Source organism: Diabrotica undecimpunctata, chromosome 6 (assembly GCF_040954645.1).
Source record: "Diabrotica undecimpunctata isolate CICGRU chromosome 6, icDiaUnde3, whole genome shotgun sequence".
Classification (NCBI taxonomy): domain Eukaryota; kingdom Metazoa; phylum Arthropoda; class Insecta; order Coleoptera; family Chrysomelidae; genus Diabrotica; species Diabrotica undecimpunctata.
Genome location: NC_092808.1, coordinates 22,289,317 through 22,312,532, shown reverse-complemented (window position 1 = coordinate 22,312,532; position 23,216 = coordinate 22,289,317). Strand labels below are relative to the sequence as shown.

Sequence of the window (23,216 nt, the reverse complement as noted above, 5' to 3'; positions counted from 1 at the left end):
TTTTGTTACTTGGTAAAAAAATTATTCTAATAATTACATTTTATTTGACTCATTAATATTGACCATTCAGTCATGTTGAAGTGGCAGCTTTTTGGAACACTTCTATAAATGTCTCGTTCTGTAATTTTATAAGAGGAATATTGGCAGAGATGAAAGCTTTACATTTGCGTTACAGTAAACTGTATAAGAATAAAAGAACAGTAGTTAATCTTATGCCTGGAACATACCGACGAACCATTTATTACTTAATTTTTATACTGGAGTTGTCGTAATATTTTATATTATAGTTATATACTCTTATTCTTCGGATCTTCGGCATTTTAGTAAGTCATAAATATTTTAATCTGTTGTTTATTTCTTTACAACAGAATAATACCAGCCCCGTTGGGATGGCTGTCAACATCCGGTATTTAGGTACTAAACTGTATAACATTATTAACTTTCCCGAATATTTTATTTTTGTAAGGAGATTTTGTAGAAATATATCGTATTAAATATATCTCTCATATAAAATCCCATATATTTCATCACTTTTCTCAAAGTTTCATGCGACCCTGTATAAATATTGTCTTCATTAATTTTGTTTGTTATATGTCGCAATGTAGGAACTCGTTTTTCCGTGACATTTAAAATCCATGTTTATAATTTAAAATACTTAACAATAATTATTTAAAGTCAAATCTATTGTAATACGATATTTCTTCAACACACAGTAACTTTAAACATAAGTAAAATAAAAAAAACTTTGTCGCAGATTATACGAGTACCTCGCACTTCGAAGGGCCAAGAAATAATAAGGACGAATTGTGTTGTGGTCGAATGCGCATCGTGGGTGGAGCCTAATTTCAAATCGGCCAAGTATCACGTTAAATTTGACAAGCAATACCATATGATTGCTAAATTTAATTGGACAGGACAAGTTGAATGAAGTTTAACTATCATAATAAAACATATTAATCCTAAAAAGACCCTCCTAAATGGTTATATGATTGCGGACAAGATATTTGTAAAATTAACAAAAAAAAATTAATATTTGCAATACTACAAATTGTTAATCATTTCTAATCTCTTAAATAATATAAAACCTAAAATTTTCATCTGATATTATTAATCTTTGGAACTCACAGAAGATGTTCCAAAATATTTTATTGTTTTAAAACACGTTTTACTAATTTGAATCAAGTTTCGACGTTTTTAGAATAATCTCAAATAATAAATATTTGGATATTTCAAGAAATCCAAAAGAGTACCTAATAAATAAAAACGAATAATAATAGAGTCTACCGTAGAGTAACGGATTAGTACCTGAATATAGTAAAGGTTTGTTTTCTATTGTGTAGAAAGACGAGATACACGACTGGAATTTCCGCAAATGTAATTAAATAAGCTGAGTTATGCATGAACCGATTTTACTAATACTACATATCGTAGTGCTACAGTTTATAACATTCTCCGCTGTTTTTGCGACTTCCAATTGCCACTCCGTCCGGTCATTCCATAGGTCCTCTTCTACGTTTTTTTTTTTCTCACCTTTTTGTCTCCTTCTCTCCAACTTGTTCTGAATCTATCTCGTTTTCTCTTTCCTTCTGGTTGCCATTTTCGTATTTCCTTTGGCGATCAGCCACCTTTGCTGATGGGTTGGTCCCATAAGATACCTATTGTTTAACATTGTAAGGGCTTTTCTAACTGACGTATTTCTTTCTCTTATTGCTTTGTCTAATGTTCTAATGTCGAATTGCAAAGTATTCGGTTTTCTTTGTATTTACTTCTAGACCCCATATATTTAATTTGTACTATGTTTTGATAAAGAGTTAATTAAAGTCAAAAGTTCAGCAAAAAGCTACAGGCGAATAGATCACTACAAACCCAAAATATCCATAATATATATTAAAATTCTCGTGTCACAGTGTTCGTTGCCATACTACTCCTCCGACACGGCTTGACCGATTTATATGAAATTTTTGCGTTATATTTAGTAGGTCTGAGAATCGATCGTTATCTATTTTTCGTACCTCTACCATACACTTCTTTTATTTTTTGGACAAAATTTTTAATTGTTTAATGATGTGGCATCAAAAAAATATATACAACTCTTAATTTTCACCGTTATATCACCAACCCCTATTTTTTTAATAGCCATATTAGTAATTTAATCATTTTTAACCCTACGCGTGATCGGTGAATGCATGTATAGGCCGGTCGTACGATGCGACGCCTCTAAGAACTGTTTACACTGTCATTATTTGTGTTTTGCATTTCCGCTTGAGTTTTGTTATGCATTGGTCAATTGTTCATAATGAAAATTTCACTGCTGAGGTAACTATTAGCATTATTACGTCAACGATATTATATTTTTATATTTTAGGTATCAACAAGTGATCAATATATGTTTTACATAAACATCGTGAAAATAATGGTGAATTTAGACCACCAAAAGCATACCATAGAGGAAACAAAGTTCTCGATGAAGTTACAGATGAGCATAAGAATATGATTCGTCGGATAGTTCAGTTTCTTCTTGGATAATGAGCTTTTAACAATTCGGGAGGCGTAGAATGTCATGGCTGCGCAACCTGAGAGAGTGGCACGGATGTACATCAAACGAACTTTTCAGAGCAGTCGTCTCAAAAGTCGAATAGCTATGATGATTGCCGACCTCCGCCGCAAAAATGGCGCTTGAAGAATTATTAATTTAGGTAGCGATGATTTCTCATCGGAAGACTCTGAGTAATTAAATTACGGCACCAGTTCAAGTATTGATTCACCAGATCGACTATTGATCAAATATTTTCAATAAGACAAATGCTTGAAAAGTATTGGGAATATAATCACGACGTGCATCAGATTTTTATAGACTTCAAACAGGCTTATGATTCAATTAATCGTGCAACATTATGGAAGGCAATGATCGAGCTCGGCGTACCCAAGAAACTAGCTGCGGTAACACAAATGTGTGTAAGTAACTCTTTTGCACAAGTAAGAATAGGGGGAAAAATATCAAATGCTTTCTGCGTAAATTCTGGACTGAGATAGGGAGATCCGTTGCCCCCATTGTTGTTTAACCTGGCCTTAGAATATGTCATGCGAAAAATATATCCAAAAATCAAACCAGACATAACTGCTCGGGGAGCAAAAATCATACTCGCCTTTGCCGATGACGTAGACGCAGTAGCGCAATCAACATTAGAAGTTAAGGATATTTTCTCGAGCTTTGAAGAAGCTGCATTAAACATCGGTCTAAAAATAAATTAAGACAAAACAAAATACATGGTCGTCTCAAAACAAGAACGACGGCGAATAAGGCAAAACATTACTATAAATGATCACAACTTCGAAGTGGTTAAAGAATTTAAATATCTAGGAGCAACAATCACAACTGACAACAAATTAGGGCGAGAAGTTGAAACGAGAATAATGGCAGGAAACAGATCTTTCTTTGCAATGCAACATCTAATGAAGTCAAAACTTCTTTCACGAGGTACAAAAATCCGGATATATAAGACCATAATACGACCAGCAGTCGTGTATGGAAGCGAAACATGGACGCTAACAAAAAGAGAAATAAATAAATTGCTGGTGTGTGAACGTAAAATTCTTCGAATGATATATGGCCCTTGCAGAAACAGCGTGACAAACGAATGGAGGGGCAGATACAATAACGAGCTAGAGTCTCTATTCGAAAAAGAAAATCTAGTCAGATTTATAAAGGTCAATAGACTCAGATGGGCAGGGCATGTGATACGCAGTAACGACAATCGCCTTATAAACAATGTGTTCTGGGAAAGGCCAGAGGGAAGAAGGTCTGTAGGGCGGCCTAGAAAAAGGTGGAAAGATGCAGTCAAAGAAGATCTAGAGAAAATCGGAGTGCGACAATGGGAATTACTGGTACAGGACCGACAAACATGGAAGGCAATAGTAAACGCGGCAAAGACTCACGAAGAGTTGTAGCGCCAATGATAATGATGATGATGATGACCAGTTCAAATACGATCCGGAATTTACTTCTCCAAGGAGGGCTCACTAACTGTAGGCATCCCACAGGGCAGTATTATAGGCCATTTGTTATTTGTTTTTATGTTAATGATCTAGCTATAAACATTCTAAGAAATAGAGACAACATTCATCTGGTAAACTTTGCTGATGACACATATTGATCTTCGGATCGTCTTTAAACCACGTTCTGGATATTGCAAACAAAACTTTGGAGGAGGCTCAGATGTGATTCAATGTGAACAAACTGAAAGTAAATGGGGAGAAAACAAATTATACGATTTTCAAAACTAAAAAGAACAACAGTACAATACCAAAAAATGTTCAGATACAGGAGAAGGAAGTATTTTTAGTGGATAACACCAAATTTATGGGTATATAATTATATCGACCATACCAAAGTAGGCAGATTGAGACCTCAGTGCCGTTTGACGGTTTTCGATCGTCACAAGTAAGGGGAGTAGGTAGATTGAGACCCCGAACTCGAATGGAACCGGATCCCTCTTAATAATGGCTCCAAAATGGGTGCCGAAACATCGAATTTTAAATTGTCGATGCAGTTCTTCCCGAGAACTTAGTAATTTTCATATATATATATATATATATATATATATATATATATATATATATATATATATATATATATATATATATATATATATATATATATATATATATATATATATATTAAGCCCTCTTCTCTATTCGGATCGCCGAATATAGGCCTCTCCTATAATTCTCGCCATTCATCTCTGTTGTTTGTATATATATATATATATATATATATATATATATATATATATATATATATATATATATATATATATATATATATATATATCGCACATTTTAAACAGTATATATTTTATGTATATATGTAATAATGTAATATATGTAATAAAATGAGAATATTTACCTGCTTTTAAATTAGAGCTTTAGTATTCGTAAAATTATTAAGATCTCTTTTTTGCACGCTACCTTGCCATCAGACATTCACAAACACAGTATATGTGTTAATTCGATTGATTGATGGGAATAAAAAATACGCACCTTACCCCTATAGAAATTCTCATGCGACAATTATAAATGTAGCTCAATCGTTTGTTTTCAACGCAAAATTCACAAACTAAATTAAACAATTCGTGGCTCTCAAAAAGAGCACTGTATAGATAACAGCCAAATAGATATCTACATCCATACCGGTATATTTTGCAATAAAATATTAAGCCTAAAAACGATTTCGCAATGTATTCCGTACATTTAGCAAATTTGTTGGTACTCAAAATTAAAAATCTAACAACTAAAATGTATGTAAAGAGCATATTGTCGGTCACAAGAAAGTTGAAATGGTATAACTGATTTTGATAAATCCGATAAGAAAATATTGTACCTACAGTACATCACAGTTTTCGTTTGTAGTGTATATCTATATTTGTTATTTTTTTGTATCAAACATATAAATAATTTTGAAGAAAATGCTAGGTAAAGGCTTAGAAACCCCTAATTTCACTACACCCGGCGATGCTCCTTTTAAAACTTGAACAGCTTGATCTAACGAAGCATTTTTGATGTTCACTCCATTAACGCTGATCAGTCTATCTCCTGGAATAACAGCCCCGCTCAGCTCAGCAGGACCATCCGGAATTAAGCTCCTCACCAAGACAACCGTAGAGTCCGGGTCAATAGGATCTTGATAATCTAAAACGGAGAAACCTAGTCCTAAATCTCCTTTATCAAGAGCAACATATTCAACGTCGTCTGACCACATCGCCACATCGGCTGCTTCTAGCGATCGAGATTTCACTTTCTGCAAACTGGTTTCTTCTGTAACTTAAAAAGAAAATCGCTGCAGAGAGTACTATCTTCTATTTAAAACAAGTCCTATTCTACGAACTTTCGTATATAAGCTTCTCTAAGCTAATACTACCTCAAACTTTTGCGCAATCCAATGTAGTAGATGCTCAAAATGGTTTCATGCAGTGTGTACTCAGCCTAAATAATGTATCTTAACGTGTGTTCAAACCAAAAATAATAAGCAAACGAATAAACTGAAAATAACAAAATGCAGGAACAAGTTGTTTAGAAAAAATTTACAATTAAGAAAATATAGAATGTTTCGCCCATTTAATATAAAGTATTCACAGTGCTGCATAAATACGATGCATTTAAAAAGGTTTTGGCGTACACTTAATTCTACTATAATACATTAAAATCATATTTTTAACATTATCATCATTATCAGTGGTGCTAGAGCTCTTAGATGGCCTCGATCTCCTAATGTTTCCTAAGCTTTGCTTTCAACTTCAAACCTTTAATTATCGGTCGAGTAGATATGATTATTATTATGGAAGATACTATAGTCTTTTGGTCGGGTAGTGAGAATAGACATGAATACGGATGTGGCTTTGTCATTGCAAAAAGACTAAAATCAGCAGTGATAGATTTCAAGCCAATAAACGAACGAATCTGCTATATTAGACTCAAGGGTAAGTGGTTCAATCTGGTTCAATCACAACAGAAGATGCCGAAGAAGATGGGAAGGATGAATTTTATGAATTATTAGACCAACAGTATAAAGCTGCTCCAAAACACGACGTCAAAATAGTGATGGGAGATTGCAACGCTAAACTAGGTAAGGAAGATTATTTAAGAGAAGTAATTGGTAAGCAGACGCAAGGAAAATCGGCGCGGCAAATTGGCAACGGTTGGCGATGAACAGAAACGACTGGCGAAATAGACTGGGGAAGGTCAAGGTTCAACTAGAGCTGTAGCACCACTGATGATGATAATTGGTAAGCATAGCTTGCACGACACAACAAATGATAATGGACACCGGCTAATGCAATTCGCAATATCTAATAACATGATCGTTAAATCCACCCAGTTCGAGAGAAAGGACATTTACAAGGTCAAATGGCCTTCAAATGATGGAAGAACACGAAATCAAATAGATCATGTCCTCAATGACGCGAGACACTCTAGTAGCATTATTATTCGCGAAGTTGAGAGGAGCTGACAGCGATCACTTTCTGTTGAAATCTAAGTTAAGAACGCGATTATCAATACAGAAACTGGAACAAGAAAAAAGAGAAATATGGAGCATAGAAGCCCTACAAACATCAAATAAAGATCTGGATTATCAAGTGGCAATAAGTAACAGATTCCAATTGCTGGGAGAGGAAGAGCATAATGTAGAGTTAGAACAAGCATGGCAACAAGTGGCATCAGTTATAAGCAGCCAAGGAAACCATTGGAAAAAAGAGGACTCGCCCAAAACGGAAATGGTTTGACAAAGCATGCAAGGAAATTTTTGAAATAAAAATGAAAAAAAGATTGAAAATGCTACAAAACCCCACAGATGAGAACAAAGCAGATTTTAACAGAAAAAGAGCACAAACAAGGCGACTATTCAGAACTAAAAAGAGGAGCTACCTAGAACAGCAAATCCGGAAAATGGACAGAAGTAGCGAGAGGAATCAAATAAGGAAAAATAAGGAAATTCTTTATAGTGAACAGAAAAGGTGCAAGTGTTGGAGTAACACAGACTATGAGAAATGAAGCAGGTGAACTTATAATGATAGAAACGAAAATCGTCGAACGATGGAAGGAATACTTTCGCAATTTACTAAATATTGAAAGTGAGAGGGAGGAAGCAGATATTACGTTTCATTCTGCAGATATCGAAATACCAGCACCAACACTTGAGGAAGTAAAGAATGCGATCGTGTCTATAAGACCATAAAGCACCAGGAAATGATGGCATAAATGGAGAGTTGTTAAAAAAAGAAGGATCTTTTACACCAAAAATTGTATGACATCATTCTGAGAGTATGGCAACAACAGAAAATGCCTGGAAGAACAACAGAATGGAATGGAAGCGTTATAATTCCCATATATAAGAAAGGAACCAAAGAACAATTCCGAAACTATAGAGGCATATCGCTTATTAGCACATCATATTAAGTGCTATCAATTATCTTGCTAAAGAGACTCACACCATATTCGGAAGATATTCTAGGCGACTACCAATGCGGCTTTCGTGCTGGAAGGTCAACTATAGATCAAATATTTACCATCCGACAAATATTAGAGAAAAACTGGGAATTCAACCGCGATGTGCACTAAATTTTCATAGATTTCCAGCAAGCATATGTTTCCATAAAAAGGAGCAAATTGTGGATAGCAATGTTAGAAATGGGAATACCAAGAAAATTAGTTGAATTAACGCAAATGTGCGTGACAGACTCATATGCACATAAGATAGGAAGCAGAACATCGATGCCATTTGGTATAAATTCAGGACTTAAAAAGGGGGACCTAATGTGACAGTTGCTGTTTACTTTTGCTTTAGAATATGCAATAAGTAAAATATCGTCGGAGCTGACAGGAGGATTTGCTGATCAAGGATCAAAACTGTTGCTGGCCTTTGCTGATAATATAGATGCAGTCACGCATTCTACAAGAGACGTGAGAGAGGTATTTTTACTGCTCGAGGAGGAAACAGGTAATCTGGGTCTCCGAATAAATGAAGAAAAGACGAAATACATGGTAATAACAAAAAATCCAAGACCAAGAGTTAGGCAGAACATCAGTATTATAGATCACAACTTAGAAGTAATAAAGGAGTTTAAATACCTGGGGGCGATAATCACAGCGGACAACCACATAGAAAAAGAGGTCTCAAAAGTGTGTCATCATTTCAGTGAAATGTTGAGCTACGTATAGTCAAAAAGAACAAAAAAAAAACTGGCAAACTGGTAATTAAAAAATTTCGTGTTAGCACGCATAAGATCGGAGAAGATGTTAGGTGTATTTGTTTCAGCTGAAAATGAAACCGGAACTCTGAAGCCGTAGCAGGTAATGCCGAGTAAAGGCCAGTTGCTTTTACTCGGCATTACTAATCGCCGTGTTCAAACTATAAAGAGAAATCTGGATAATTTGGAACATAAACTGAAGTTACTTTTTGACTTTTACCTTTCAAGACGTGTTTGCAGTAACTAAAATGCGGATTGAAACTCTTGTTAAATATTTAAAATCCGGAGAAACTTCTTAAACGGAAAAAGGGGCAATAAGGGAAGAAACACAAAGTACTCCACTGCAGACAAACAACGGATTGTTGACCACGTTAATTCGTTTCCCAAAGAAGAAAGTCATTACTCAAGGGCTAAGAGTGAAAAGGAGTACTTAAGTACTGATTTAAATAAAAGTAGGCTGCACCTTGCTTTTAATGAAAAACATCCCGAAAACAAAGTAGGGAGAAAATATTTTGTTCAAATATTTAATCTTGAATTCCCGAAACTCCACTGTAGACAAACAACGGATTGTTGACCACGTTAATTCGTTTCCCAAAGAAGAAAGTCATTACTCAAGGGCTAAGAGTGAAAAGGAGTACTTAAGTACTGATTTAAATAAAAGTAGGCTGCACCTTGCTTTTAATGAAAATCATCCCGAAAACAAAGTAGGGAGAAAATATTTTGTTCAAATATTTAAACTTGAATTCCCGAAACTATCATTTCGCCAACCACGCAATGATACGTGTGACACCTGCGATATGTTACAAGCTGTAATCAAGAGCAATACAGCAGAACAAAATAATAAAAAACGATGCTTAGAATTCCACCATCGTAAGGCAGAAAAAGCTAGGCAGGTTATGGAAAATGACAAGAACTCTCAAATGCCCAGAAGCGACGTTTACACTCTTAGTATGGACCTTCGTCAAGTGTTTTCTTTGCCAGCTCTTACTCACAGCAATATGTATTACTCAAGACAGCTGTGTGGCATGAACGTCAAACAGGTAGGAACAAGATGCTTTTGTACCTATGGTTTTATATAATTGTTGAAGGTCTCATTGATGAAGTTGAGCAAAAGTACCTTGTTCCAGGTTACTCTTTTTTGAGTTGTGGCAGAGACTTCGCACAGATAGAAAAAAGAAAACGGAAGTCACATTGTGAGGTGCCACTAGATTTGCTGAGAGTTATTGTATCAGCAAGGCTAGAACATCCTCATTCGGCATTCATAATGGAAAATGAACATTTTTTTGATTTTAAATCAGCAGCTGAAAACACGATTACTACCAACAGTGTGCAAAATTTCTAGAGTGCAATGTATTAAAATTGAAAAATCTCTGAAAAAAAAAGGTTATGACCAAAACAACTCTGAATGATATAGAGGAATGGAAGGAAATTACAGTGTTCAAGAAAAACATTACAATGGAAAACTTGACACCGTATTTGACTCCACTCGAATGTAAAAGCAGATTGAGTGAGGGCAGGAAAAAATGATTTTAGGGGTGTTTTAAACTACTTAAAAGATGAAAATCAAGAATTTTATAAGAACTTGGTACGGCGTCGACAACTTGCATTCAAATAACTTTCTAGACATAAGCTTTTAAAATCGTCAAAGAATCATAATAATGAAAGGATTAGTAATTCCAAATTATCGGTTTGAGTCATTTGAAATTTCCCAACATTAACGAAGGTTACCCTTGATAAAGTGCGGCATGATCACCTAATCAGACTCCTGACAGAAAAGAATTTAGATAAACGAGACATCCGACTAATAGCAAATATGTACTACAATCAGAAAGCAGTAGTGAGAGTAGAGAATAATACCACTGAAGAAATCGAAATAAAGCGAGGTGTGAGACAAGGGTGTATACTGTCACCAACCCTGTTTAATCTCTATTCCGAAGACGTAATGAATAGAACACTCTCTGAGCAATCCGTAGGTATTAAAATAAATGGTGTTAGATTAAACAATCTGAGATTTGCCGACGACACCGTTCTGATCGCAGAAACACTTGAAGAGCTACAGACATTGGTGAATAAGATAGCAGACTACAGCGAAGAATATGGACTATCTTTGAACATAAGGAAAACTAAATTTATGGTAATATCGAAATCAACACAAAATGTCCAAAATTTATATTTACACAATGAAATTATCGATCGAGTTAGCAAATACAAATATTTAGGCACTTTTATAAATGAAGACAACGATAGCTCAGCAGAAATCAAAATAAGAATAGAAAAAGCCAGATCCATATTCACTAAAATGAAGAGAGTGTTCTGCGGAAGAGATTTGAGCCTTGAAATGAAACTTCGCCTGATGAGATGTTACGTACTTTCTGTGCTGTTCTACGGAATGGAGTCATGGACGTTGAAAAAGATTGATACCAAAAAATTAGAGGCATTTGAACTGTGGATGTATCGCAGAATCCTGAGAATATCATGGACCGAGAGAGTCACAAATGTCGAGGTCTTGAGAAGAATGAATAAAGAAAAGGAAGTCATATTTACGATCAAAAAATGAAAACTGCAATACTTGGGACACATTACAAGAGGCGAAAGATATGAACTGCCTCGAATAATTATGCAAGGGAAAATAGCAGGAAAAAGGTCCATAGGAAGAAGACGAAACTCCTGGCTAAAGAATCTACGGGAATGGTATAGCTGTAGCAGCAACGAATTGTTTCGGTCAGCAGTTTCGAAAATACGTATAGCCCTGATGATCGCCAACCTTCGGAACGAAGATGGCACTTGAAGAAGAAGACCCTTCAGAGGTAATTTTAACAATAAAATGAAAGTCGAAGGTATTTTAAATGTATACATATCCGTTAGATACGTCGAGGGGGCCAGGGGGAGATTTCTTAATGTTAAGAAACGGTTACGAGCCGAGTGATAAAAATCAGTTTGCATCAGTTCGAATCCAGCATTGGATGAGCTCTAGGCTCCTACTCGCGCCAGCCGCTATTCAGAAAGTTTAACACAGTCGGGATATTAATAAGTTACTCAGTTCGTGGCAATATTGTATCACCGACAAGTTATCTAGTTTTATAGTTTCATAAATCAGCTATCGTAAGCAAGTTATGGGCGTCCAAAATACGTTGTTGTAATTGTTTTAATAGACTTGTTAAAACGTTATTTTCGAAATTTTCATTTGTCCCAGTTTTCTGGATGGTCCTTCAAAGAAGTAAAGTGAACCTATTTTCCTAAGGACAAAACTTGTTCCCCAAGGAAAAAAACCAGCGACCTATGACTGGTGCGCGAAACAAAGGCATCAGGATCAAGGTGTAAGGACAAAACACACCTGCATCTTCGCTCACATACTTTTGTGAATAATTATTAATTTTAATTAATGCAAATATTAAATATTTTTATGATAGTTTAATGTAATACTTCCATAAAATATAATGTTCTAACTTAATTGAACTGTTAAGATAGTATTAATTTTTTCATTAATGAAATTTGTACACATGTACCATTTTATAAGAATATTCTTCTGCGCATGGCCCGTTATATAGGGAATCTTGTTTGACATACCTTGTTTTACTTTTTGAAACTTAGAGATTTTATTTGTCATAGTTAAGTCTAACAAAATATGAAACAAAATTGTTGACTTACGTAAACCATATTAAATTATGTAATAAACATGTTTTTTACTTTTTTTTTCTATTTTTACTATAATTCTTCAAGAAAACTCATTTTTCTCGATTATAAAATTGTTTGTTTTTTGATAATTCCGAATTCCGATTGTCAGTTATCACTTCAAACTAATAGAAGTAGTGATTTATTTTTTATGTATACAGGGTGTTTCAAAAAAAGGTAACCCCGTCTCTAGGGTAGGTAAAAAACTGAAAAATAATTGGGGTTTGCTTGGTAAAAAAATTTTGTAACGCCATCCGTTACCAAGATACAGGGCATTAAAGAAAAAAAAATTTACGCATTTTTTACGATTTTGCCGAAACTACTGGCAACATTGTAATGAAATTTTATACGAATATGTTTTGGAAGCTGATACATCCCATGAATTTGTTTTTATATCAGATTCTCATAGAGGGCGCTAGTTGCACGGATCGTACTAAGTATTAGTCAATATAACTTTTTTAAGAGTATAATTATTAATCAAAATTTCAAGTAAACTTAAACATCATTCAATTTTACACGAAAAGTACTGTTGGTAAAACTCGATACTGTGAACCGTTTTCGGAATATTTTGATTTGAAAATTATGAAGTAATATTTGATGCTGGTAATAATGATAAAGTTCTAATAGGTATACCTCGATTTTCTCCAAGTGTGCCATGGAAATCTGAGATTTATTGATTGTTATGACGATAAATCAACAATAATTAGAGTTTTGAAACCTTTTTATTTGTAAAGTCAAATCAAAATGTACTGAAATGTTGAATGACATGTTATTAACCTTAGGCGAATATTTAGGATGTTCTAGTGCAGCTGTGACACGAATTATGAATGTTCTTGGGAAAAATACTTTTTTAAAAACTGAACTTCACAATTAAAACTTTTATTTCGACTGACAAAGATTTTAGTAACAACAATAATAATTTAAATCAGACTATATTTTAAATCAGACTTTTAATTAATCAGACTGAAAAATATTGATTTTAACATCGTGTTTTTATAATTTATTAATTGCTGATCTTGCTGTTCAATACGTCGCAATTTAGTCCAGAATGTTCAAGCGGTAGCCCCGTGTTGGAATCCACGTGGTGGAACTTACTGGATGGTAGCGGTCATTGTACTGTAACTACTCCATCCCCTGAAGAAGTTTTGTGAGGGACGAACAGAACTGTTGAGTTGGCCTCTTCTGGAGTTTTTTTCCTGTCGCTAGGTTTACCTGTCGCTAGGTTTTTTTGTTATTTGTTTTATACCTGTAACATATATAGAGGCAGATTATTGTAATAAAGATATATAAAGGAGTCATCCAAAAATGGTTATGGCTATGGTTCCATAATTTCGGATTAATTGTCTCTAGATGTTCATCTTCCTTAGAGAATTGATGATTCAAATCTTTAATGATTTGAATTTAATCGCTGTTTGAATATCTATGGTCCTTATTTTGGGAAGCATTAGCGGTTGCTCTGGGATGGTTGTCCTTGAATTTATGTAACTCTAGATTGGGGTTTTGAATTTGTATCTGGGCGGAAGATTGATGAGATAAGTTTGGACGGATAAGTTAAGATTAATAAGATAGGACAAGAAAATGAAGGATAAATATAATACACGAAAAAGGTAATGGCTAAGTCCATTTTGAACTGCTGTGGTCTTTGCGTCGTACTGGTTTCAATTCTGTCAAATTCTTCTTTTATTGGTAGTAGTTTGAAAAAGTATATGAAATCGTGTGTACTAGTATGAATCTTTGCTTGTCCCAGGTTGAGGGGAATTAATCCTGGGTTGTCTTTTAGGTCCTTGATCTTCTCTTCTTCTCTCATCGTCAGGGTGATCCTGTGCGGACGGTTTAGAATTAGTTTTTGATTTAGGTTGATGTTTTATGTTTTTCTTGTGAACTGTAGTTTTTGATGTTTTTACAGTCACTTCGTTATTTCTTTTTATATGTTTTGCGGAATATCGCGGAAGTAATTTATTTCTGGTAACTGTTTTTCGTGTATAGATTTTTGTGCTTGGTTTATACGTAATAGGGTCTTGTCTCGATTTATTTCTATTTTCAATGACTTTATTTTTATTCTCTTGTATTTGTTGGTTTACTTCCTTATATAATTCCTTTGTTATCTCTCTATGATTTTGGATATAATTGTTCAGTATTACTTTCTGTATGTCAACGTCAAAGGGATCTTTTGCGTCGATATGTCCGTTTAATATGTCGATGGGTCTTAACTTCGTTGCTGAATGTATGGAATTATTGTACCCAATTATAGCGTATAGCATTTGTTCTTTAATCGAGAGCTTTGCTTTGGTGTTCCTTAGGATTCGAAGATGTTCGATTAACGTAGAATGAAATCTCTCAATCATCCCGTTGGATTGCGGATTCTCTGGTGTTGTATAGTGGATTGAGATTTTATGAGAGTCTAAAAATTCTTGTATTACTCCATTTTTAAATTCCGTACCATTATCGGCTACTATCATTGTTGGGAGTCCATGATGTGTTATAAAAATCAATAGGGCGTTGAGTACATTGATTGCGTTTCCTCCATTTATTGGGTAGGCTTGCCCATATTTCGAAAATGCGTCTATTATGGTTAGAAACTTCTGTCCATCAGCCTGGAATAAATCAATGTGAACTATTTCCAGTGGTTTAGTGGGAGTTGGTGTAACCATAAATTTTGGTTTGGGAGGAAGTCTGTCGTATTTATTTTCTTGACATATATCGCAAAAGTTTATGATATCTTCTATGTCCTTCTTCATATTAGGCCAGTAATATCGTTTCCTTATTTGACTTTCTGTTTCAGCTATTCCTCTATGGTTCGTTTTTCCTTCATGATAGTTTTTTATAATCTCTTTTTGTTGTTCTTCTAGATTAACATCTTCCAATAAAAGATTGCACTTTACTAAGTCATATGCGTTGTTTTTAAAAGTTTTCCTGATAATTTCGCAAATTTCTGCAAAAATTTCTTCTTCTGCTTCAAATAAAATTGCATATTTCTTTTTCGGGTTGAGGTGTTCCTTAAAAATTTTTATGGTATCAGCTTTTAACTGATCTTTCGACAGCTGGATATGATAACGTCTTTTATTCGGAAAGGTTTGTATAATTGCTGGAGGTCGTGGATTGTAGTTGACGATTTTGACTATAATTTGGTTATTGTAGAAGTTAAGTGGTTTTTCCGAAATAGGTATACCAAGAATTGGATTTTCTACTGCTGTATGTATTGTTTCATTTCCGTCTTCGTCCATGTTTTGATCTTCGTTTTCAACAGTATCTTCTGGGATGTTTTCTAAAATTAATTCTGTTGCCTTTTCTTCTACAATCTCGTCGATTATTCGATCTGCATCTGGATTATTAGTCGTTGACCATCCATCGTCTTCCATGTCTACTAAATCATCAAAGACTTCCTTAATTTGTGAATCGATGTCCTTAGTTTCCTTTGTGTGTATTTCGTTTCGAGAGAGTGCGTCCGCATTTGTATTAGCTTTGCCTTTCTTGTAAATTACTTCGTAGTCAAATTCTTCTAATTTTAATCTCCAACGTACTAGTTTGGAGTTGGGTTCCTTTAGGGAGAATAGATATTGCAAAGGACGGTGGTCTGAAAGTATTTTAAATTTTCTTCCAAATAGGTAAGGTCGAAAATACTTAGTTGCCCACACCATTGCTAACATTTCCTTTTCTATTGTAGAGTACTTGGTTTCGGTTTCATTTAGTGTCCTGGAAGCAAAGGCAATTGGTTTATCACTGCCAACTGGTCCTTGGGAAAGTACTGCACTGATAGCGAAGTTACTGGCATCTGTTGTGAGGTTAAACGGTTTGGAAAAATCTGGATATTGCAATAATGGCTCATTCATTAATAATTTCCTGCACGTTTCAAAGCATTCTACGAATTCGGGTGTATGTTCGATCTTTGCATCCTTTTTTAAGCATCTTGTTAGAGGTTTTGTGATTTTTGCGAAGTCTCGAATAAACTTCCTGTAATATCCCAGTAGTCCAAGAAATGCTCTTATTTCTTTCGCTGTTTTCGGTATTGGATATTTTTCTATTGCTTCAATTTTCGCTGGATTCGGTTTTATGCCTTCTTGTGTGACTACGTGTAGTAGAAAATTAACTTGCTTTTTTAAGAATTCGCATTTGTCGACTTGGATTTTTAGTCGGGCTTCTCTTAGTCGTTGAAATACTTTTGTGAGATTTACTATGTGTTCCTGTAGTGATGTTGAATATACTATTACGTCGTCCATATAGACGAGGCATATTTCTCCTTGAAGTCCCTTCAATACGTTGTCCATCATACGTTGGAACGTGGACGGAGCGTTTTTAAGTCCAAATGGCATTCTTAAATATTCATAGTGTCCATTTTCCACATTAAATGCTGTTTTGGGAATGTCTTCTTCAGCTATCTCGATTTGATGAAATCCGCTTGCTAAGTCGAGGGTCGTAAAATATTGACATCTTCCCAATTTGTCCAAAATATCGCTAATGTGAGGAATTCTGTATCGGTCGTCAATTGTCTTCTCGTTGACCTTTCTATAATCTACCACTATTCTCCACTTTATTTTACCGGATGAATCTGGTTTCTTTGCCACGACCCAAATAGGCGAGGACCATGGCGATTGACTTGGTCGAATGATCCCTTGCTCTAACATTGAAGAGATTTGTTTCTTTACTTCTTCCTTGTGCACATACGGATACCGGTATGATTTCGTATATACAGGCTCCTCATCCTTGGTTCTGATGTGGTGTTTAACTTCGTTAGTAAAGCTGAGAGGAGTGTCTGGTTGGTGAAATATATCGGAGAATTTTCGGCATAGGTGGCGAACTTGTTCCTCTTCTTCTTCGTTAAGATGTTCGGTTTTAATTAAGTCGTCGATATCTTGTCTGTAGTCTGGTCCGGAGGATGTTTCCATGGAATATATATGGAAATCTTGAATGTCTATTTTATTGCTTTCGAGTGGTTCCATAAGAGAAAGATGAATGGGTTCTGACGTGAAGTTGGCAATTTCGGTCCAGGCGAGGTGGTTCTCGGCGTTAGTAAGGGCTTCTCGTACTACGACGCCTTGTACTTTTTGGGTAGGAATAATGATGGTTCCTTTTTCTTCTTTGACAGGGATTTTCACTTGGCTAATAGAATTTGCTTCCAAATGAATGGAATAAAATTGTGTTTTATTAGTTTCGTAATATTTAATGGGGATTGTAGAATCTTTTGTAACTAGGAGCGATTTAGGGAAGTTTAATTGGGCTTCGAAGAGTTTTAGATTGTCGAGGCCAATAAGACCATCGAAAGTTTTGTGAAACTTAAAGAGGTAGAATTTCATTTTGCTGTCAGAATTAAATTCTGAAAATGAAGGAATTTCGGCACAATATTTTTGGGAATAGTTTTGAAAAATTGATGTGACGACAAAGGGTTCGTGTTTTATGTAACTTGGAAAATATGAAGAAGCTATTTCTGGATTAAGAAATGACTTTGTAGATCCTGTATCGATTAAAAGTCGTAAAGAAGGCTTAGAAATTTCGATGTAGGGTAGCTCCTTCTTGTCGGGAAATGAATGAAGTTCAATTACGTTCCGATTGCTTCTGGTGGGTCCTCTCGAAAATTTACGTTTTCTTCGTATTCGGTTGGTTGATTTTCGTATGTATCTTGTAGAAAATTGTCGTATTCAGGTTCGTAGTAATCGTTGTAGTTGGCATTCTCTTCTTGCTCATCTCCGTGGCATTGTATATTGTAAAGTTCTTCTACGGTGAATTTTGGCTGTGCTCGGTAATTTGGTGTAAAATTTTGACGGCCTCTGGTTGTGGTTTCTGATATTCCACTCATAGGTGTTGGTCTAGACTGTTTTGGCTGTCCGGGTTTGGGTGCCCATACATTTGACTGGTTCTGGGTCCTGAATGCTGGAGGGTTTGAATTTTGTCTAAATTGATCGAAGTTTTGTTGCCGATGTGGTTGCTGAAACTGATTCTGCGGATAGAATTGTCTCATTGGTTGCTGCCATCGTGGAGGTGCAAAATTTGTCTGTTGGTACAATGGTTTCTGGATCTGTACAGGCATCTGCTGTCTCTGAGGTCGGCGTTCTTGATAATTTTCGCTTCTTCCTGATGTTGAAGGTTGACTTATTTGATTTTTTTGAAGATATCGAACATTATTTTCTTCCTGTACGTACTGTATTGCCGTGGCTAAACTTCCTGGTCTCATTGCTCTGATAACAGAGCCCATTGGTTCTCGTAGGCCTGCTAAGAATGTTGTAAGAGCTTGTTGACGGAAAAATTCTTGTTTGCTCCTTTTAATATCGGCATTTATCGTATGTAATTCTAGGTAATTATTAATACAGCTTAAAAGTCCCATGATTTTTTCATAAAAATGCATAATAGATTCTGTTGAGCCTTGTCTTAAATTTACTAGATCCCTTGTAAGCGAATTTTCGTCTCTCTGGTCTCCAAAATTTTGAATTAATGCGTTTTTTATTTCGTCCCAACTTTCGCATCCATATACAGATATAACTTCCTTGGCTCTACCTGTTAATTTACTGATAATACCATGAAGCAAAAATTTGTTTTGTATATTAGCTGCATTAAGTCTGTCATAATAATGGTTTAGAAGTATTGTAGAAACTTTAATAAATTCATGTAATTCATTTGGATTTCCGTCAAAACTTGGAAGAATGCATAAATTTTTAACGTCAAATTGTGGAACTGCCATATTTTAAAAATTTTCAATATAATATATAGTCAATAGTCAAATCGGTATAGTAATTTTCAATAATCAATATATAAATATATCAATCTTAATCTACTTATTTCCTATCTATTAATCTCTATGTTTATTAATATATAGTATTTATTAAGCTATTCAATTTTGTCTAAATCTGACTCTAAAGTCAATCTAAGGACTTAGAGGAGATATTTTTAAATTACTTTAATCTTTGTGTTAATTTATTCAAATCTTTGTTTAATTTATCTTCTAATCTAGCTCTGATTCAATCTAAGGACTCAGAGGAGTCTGATTTATTAAGAATTCTTTCAAAATCTAATCTTCTTAATTCTAAATAATAATAAAATCGCTTACAGGATAAAGACGATGCCGATGTGCATTCCTTTGCTCCTGAAGGCTTCTTCTAAATTCTAATTCTCTAATTCCCTCGGGTGAACTCTGCAGACGGTTTCCCTGGGGCTGGTTCTTGGAACAGTGGACAAACACTTAAAAGTGACGAGGATCTATAAAGACTCTTCCACTTCCGTACTGACTTTGCGCCAATTATGAATGTTCTTGGGAAAAATACTTTTTTAAAAACTGAACTTCACAATTAAAACTTTTATTTCGACTGACAAAGATTTTAGTAACAACAATAATAATTTAAATCAGACTATATTTTAAATCAGACTTTTAATTAATCAGACTGAAAAATATTGATTTTAACATCGTGTTTTTATAATTTATTAATTGCTGATCTTGCTGTTCAATACGTCGCAATTTAGTCCAGAATGTTCAAGCGGTAGCCCCGTGTTGGAATCCACGTGGTGGAACTTACTGGATGGTAGCGGTCATTGTACTGTAACTCACGTTATGCAGAAAAGTTTCCTAGAAGAAACTTACCAAGTAAAAAAACATTTAGAGCCGTTGAACGACGTTGTCGAGAAACTGGGAATGTGAGACCAAATAAAATAAATTCTTGAAAGACCAAGAACAACAAGAACAATTAATAAAGAAAATCTTCTTCTTCTTCTTCTTCTCGTGCCACTCCTAGCGGAGATTGGAAATAAAGAAAATAATATTTTAAATTTACTTGATCAAGATCCAACAGTTAGCATAAGGAATATAGCAAGACAATATACGATACTGAAAGAACAGCAATTACATCCTTATCATTACAGACAAGTCCAAGAGCTCTTGAAAGATGATCTACAGGTTAGAGTGGATTTTTGTGAAACATTGCAACAAAGGACAGCCCACAATCCAAATTTTTTAGAATGTATTCTTTTTACGGACGAGGCCACCTTTACGCGACAAGGTATGTTTAACTCCCATAATGCACACTACTGGTGTGATGAGAATCCACGAGTCAAAAGGGTATCACATTACCAACACTCATTTAAAGTTAATGTTTGGGGCAACTTTAGGTAACAAATTAATAGGTTATCATATTCTACATGGAAATTTAAATGGTGATATGTATCTTGATTTTTTAAACAATTCCTTATTCGAGATATTAGAAGATTTAACGCTAAACAAGAGAAGATCTTTATTTTTTATGCACGATGGAGCTCCACCACACTTTGATACAAGGTGTCGTAATTGGTTGAGTAATCATTTTCCGAATCGATGGATTGGTAGAGGTGCAGAAGCTCCGATTCATTGGCCTCCTCGGTCTTTGGACTACGCAGTTTGGTAGTATATTAAGGAAAAAGTCTATGCTACAGAGGTAAATTCACGCCAAGAATTGGAAGAAAGAATTCAACGTCAATTTATTGACATCATAGCTGATCCCCTACCGTTTAGAAGGTTAATGGAATCTTTAGAAAAAATAATAGACTTGTGTATTCGAGAAAACGGAGGGCATTTTGAACACTTACTGAATTGAATTTTATTTTATGTTCTTAGTCATTAATTTAATTTTCTTCTTGTGAGCTTTGTTTAATTACTAACTATTTTATACCAGCATCAATTATTACTTCATAATTTTCAAATCAAAATATTCCGAAAACGGTACACAGTATCGAGTTTTACCAAGATTACTTTGTTCGTGTAAAATTGAATGATGTTTAAGTTTACTTGAAATTTTGATTAATAATTATACTCTTAAAAAAGTTATATTGACTAATACTTAGTACGATCCGTGTAACTAGCGCTATCTATGAGAATCAGATATAAAAACAAATTCATGGGATGTATCAGCTTCCAAAACATATTCGTATAAAATTTCACTACAATGTTGCCCGTAGTTTCGGCAAAATCGTAAAAAATGCGTAAAATTTTTTTTTCTTCAACGCCCCGTATCTCGAAAACGGATGGCGTTACAAAAATTTTTTACTAAGCAAACCCCAATTATTTTTCAGTTTTTTACCTACCCTAGAGACAGGGTTACCTTTTTTTGAAACACCCTGTATAAAGTAGAATTTTACTTCATAAACCGATTTTATTCCTCAATCTTTTTCTTGGATATTTTATTATTACGCTTTTTCTTGTTCCCCTTTTTAGTGGAACCACCTAATTGATACCACTTGTGGTGTTCACGACTGTTTATTAACTAATGATCATCGCCAACTTCGTTAAAGATGGATAAATTAAGTTGGCAAGTTCTTGCAGACCAAGACTGATGTGAGTGCTATTTCGAGTAGAGATATACTGTTTCCGGGTAGTTACATCCGTATTCATCGGCATATATATATATATATATATATATATATATATATATATATATATATATATATATATATATATATATATATATATATATATATATATATATATATATAACGAGTTTATTACAGCTGCCGCCGTTTCTCGCAACCTAGCTTCCAACGCTTGCGATCGTTCCAGTCATCTACTTGTAGACCCCTATCTTCCATTGCACCTTTTACTTCTTGTCTCCACGATCTTCTTGGTCTTCCCTTTTTCCTGCGGTTGGTGGGGATCCACTGTAACAGTCTCTTTGGCCATCGTTGATCATTCATCCTTTCTACATGGCCATACCATTTCAGCCCTTTGCATTCTATAGTTTCCAGGACGTCAATGTCTATGCCCATACGCTCTCCGATTTCAGTATTCCTTACTCTATCTCTTCTAGTGAGTTGGCAACATCTTCTCCAATAATTCATTTCCATTGCTTTTCCATTTTGGATGCGTCATTTTTATTTATTACCCAAAGCTCTGAACCATATGTAGCAATGCTTTCTGTGATACTTTTGTATATCCTAATTTTTGTGTTTCGGGTGATGTGGTTGTTCCAAAGTATACTATTCAGTTGACGTATTGCTGAATTTCCTTGACCAATTCTAGTAGCTATTTCTTTTGTATTCCGGCCATTGTTTGTAATGTTTACACCGAGATATTTATAGCTTTCAGTATTTTGAATTTGTTTGCTTCCTAGTTCTAAGTGCTTTCCTTCACCTCCCACTACTACGTACTCTGTTTTTGATGGATTAATTGATAAGCCCCACTTAGTATATTCTTCATCTATTTTTCGTAACATGTAGTGGATATCATCTTGATCTTCTGCAAGTATTACTTGGTCATCAGCAAAATGCAAGCTGTACAGTGTATGGTCTTTTCCAAATATCCAAAACCCCCTCCAAATAAATCTTAAAGAGTGTAGGTGCAATGCAGCAGCCTTGGCGAATCGGCATTATCACGTTTAATTTAATACTTAAGTATGTAGTCTGCAATGTAAACTCAACCACTGTTTGGATTTGTGGATATTAGCGCAAGAACTTTAACTTCACTGAAGATGGACTGATAAGTCCGAAAACGTTTTGAAGAAAAACATCAACTATTGTAATCCATTTGGATTTTTAATTTATTTTTTAATTAAACATTGTACCAATTACAACAGAATATACTTCGACGTTAAAGTTTTTTTTATTAAAAAGTGTTGTACTCTAATGTACATAAAATGGTAATTGTAGATGTTCTATTTGATCTCCCTGTACCATAATAAAAGACTAAAATTCGATTTATGTAAAGTGATCAAAATTGGAGTGTGATCATTCTTTTTCCGTCACCATTTATTTGATAGAAAACTATATTTGGTGTATACAAAAATAAGTTTTGTCTGTCAAAACAAACTTGTTAACTTTTAAGAATCTAAAAATATTCGAATTCGATAAACATTG

At 34.6% G+C, this 23,216-nt stretch overlaps 1 protein-coding gene across 4 annotated transcripts in view; it reads right to left on the bottom strand.

The window, feature by feature from the left end:
• The window catches only part of LOC140443276 (patj homolog), a 62,555-nt gene that overhangs the window by 10,981 nt on the left and 28,358 nt on the right, over positions 1–23,216 (bottom strand). The gene's annotated exons all lie outside the window — the stretch shown is intronic.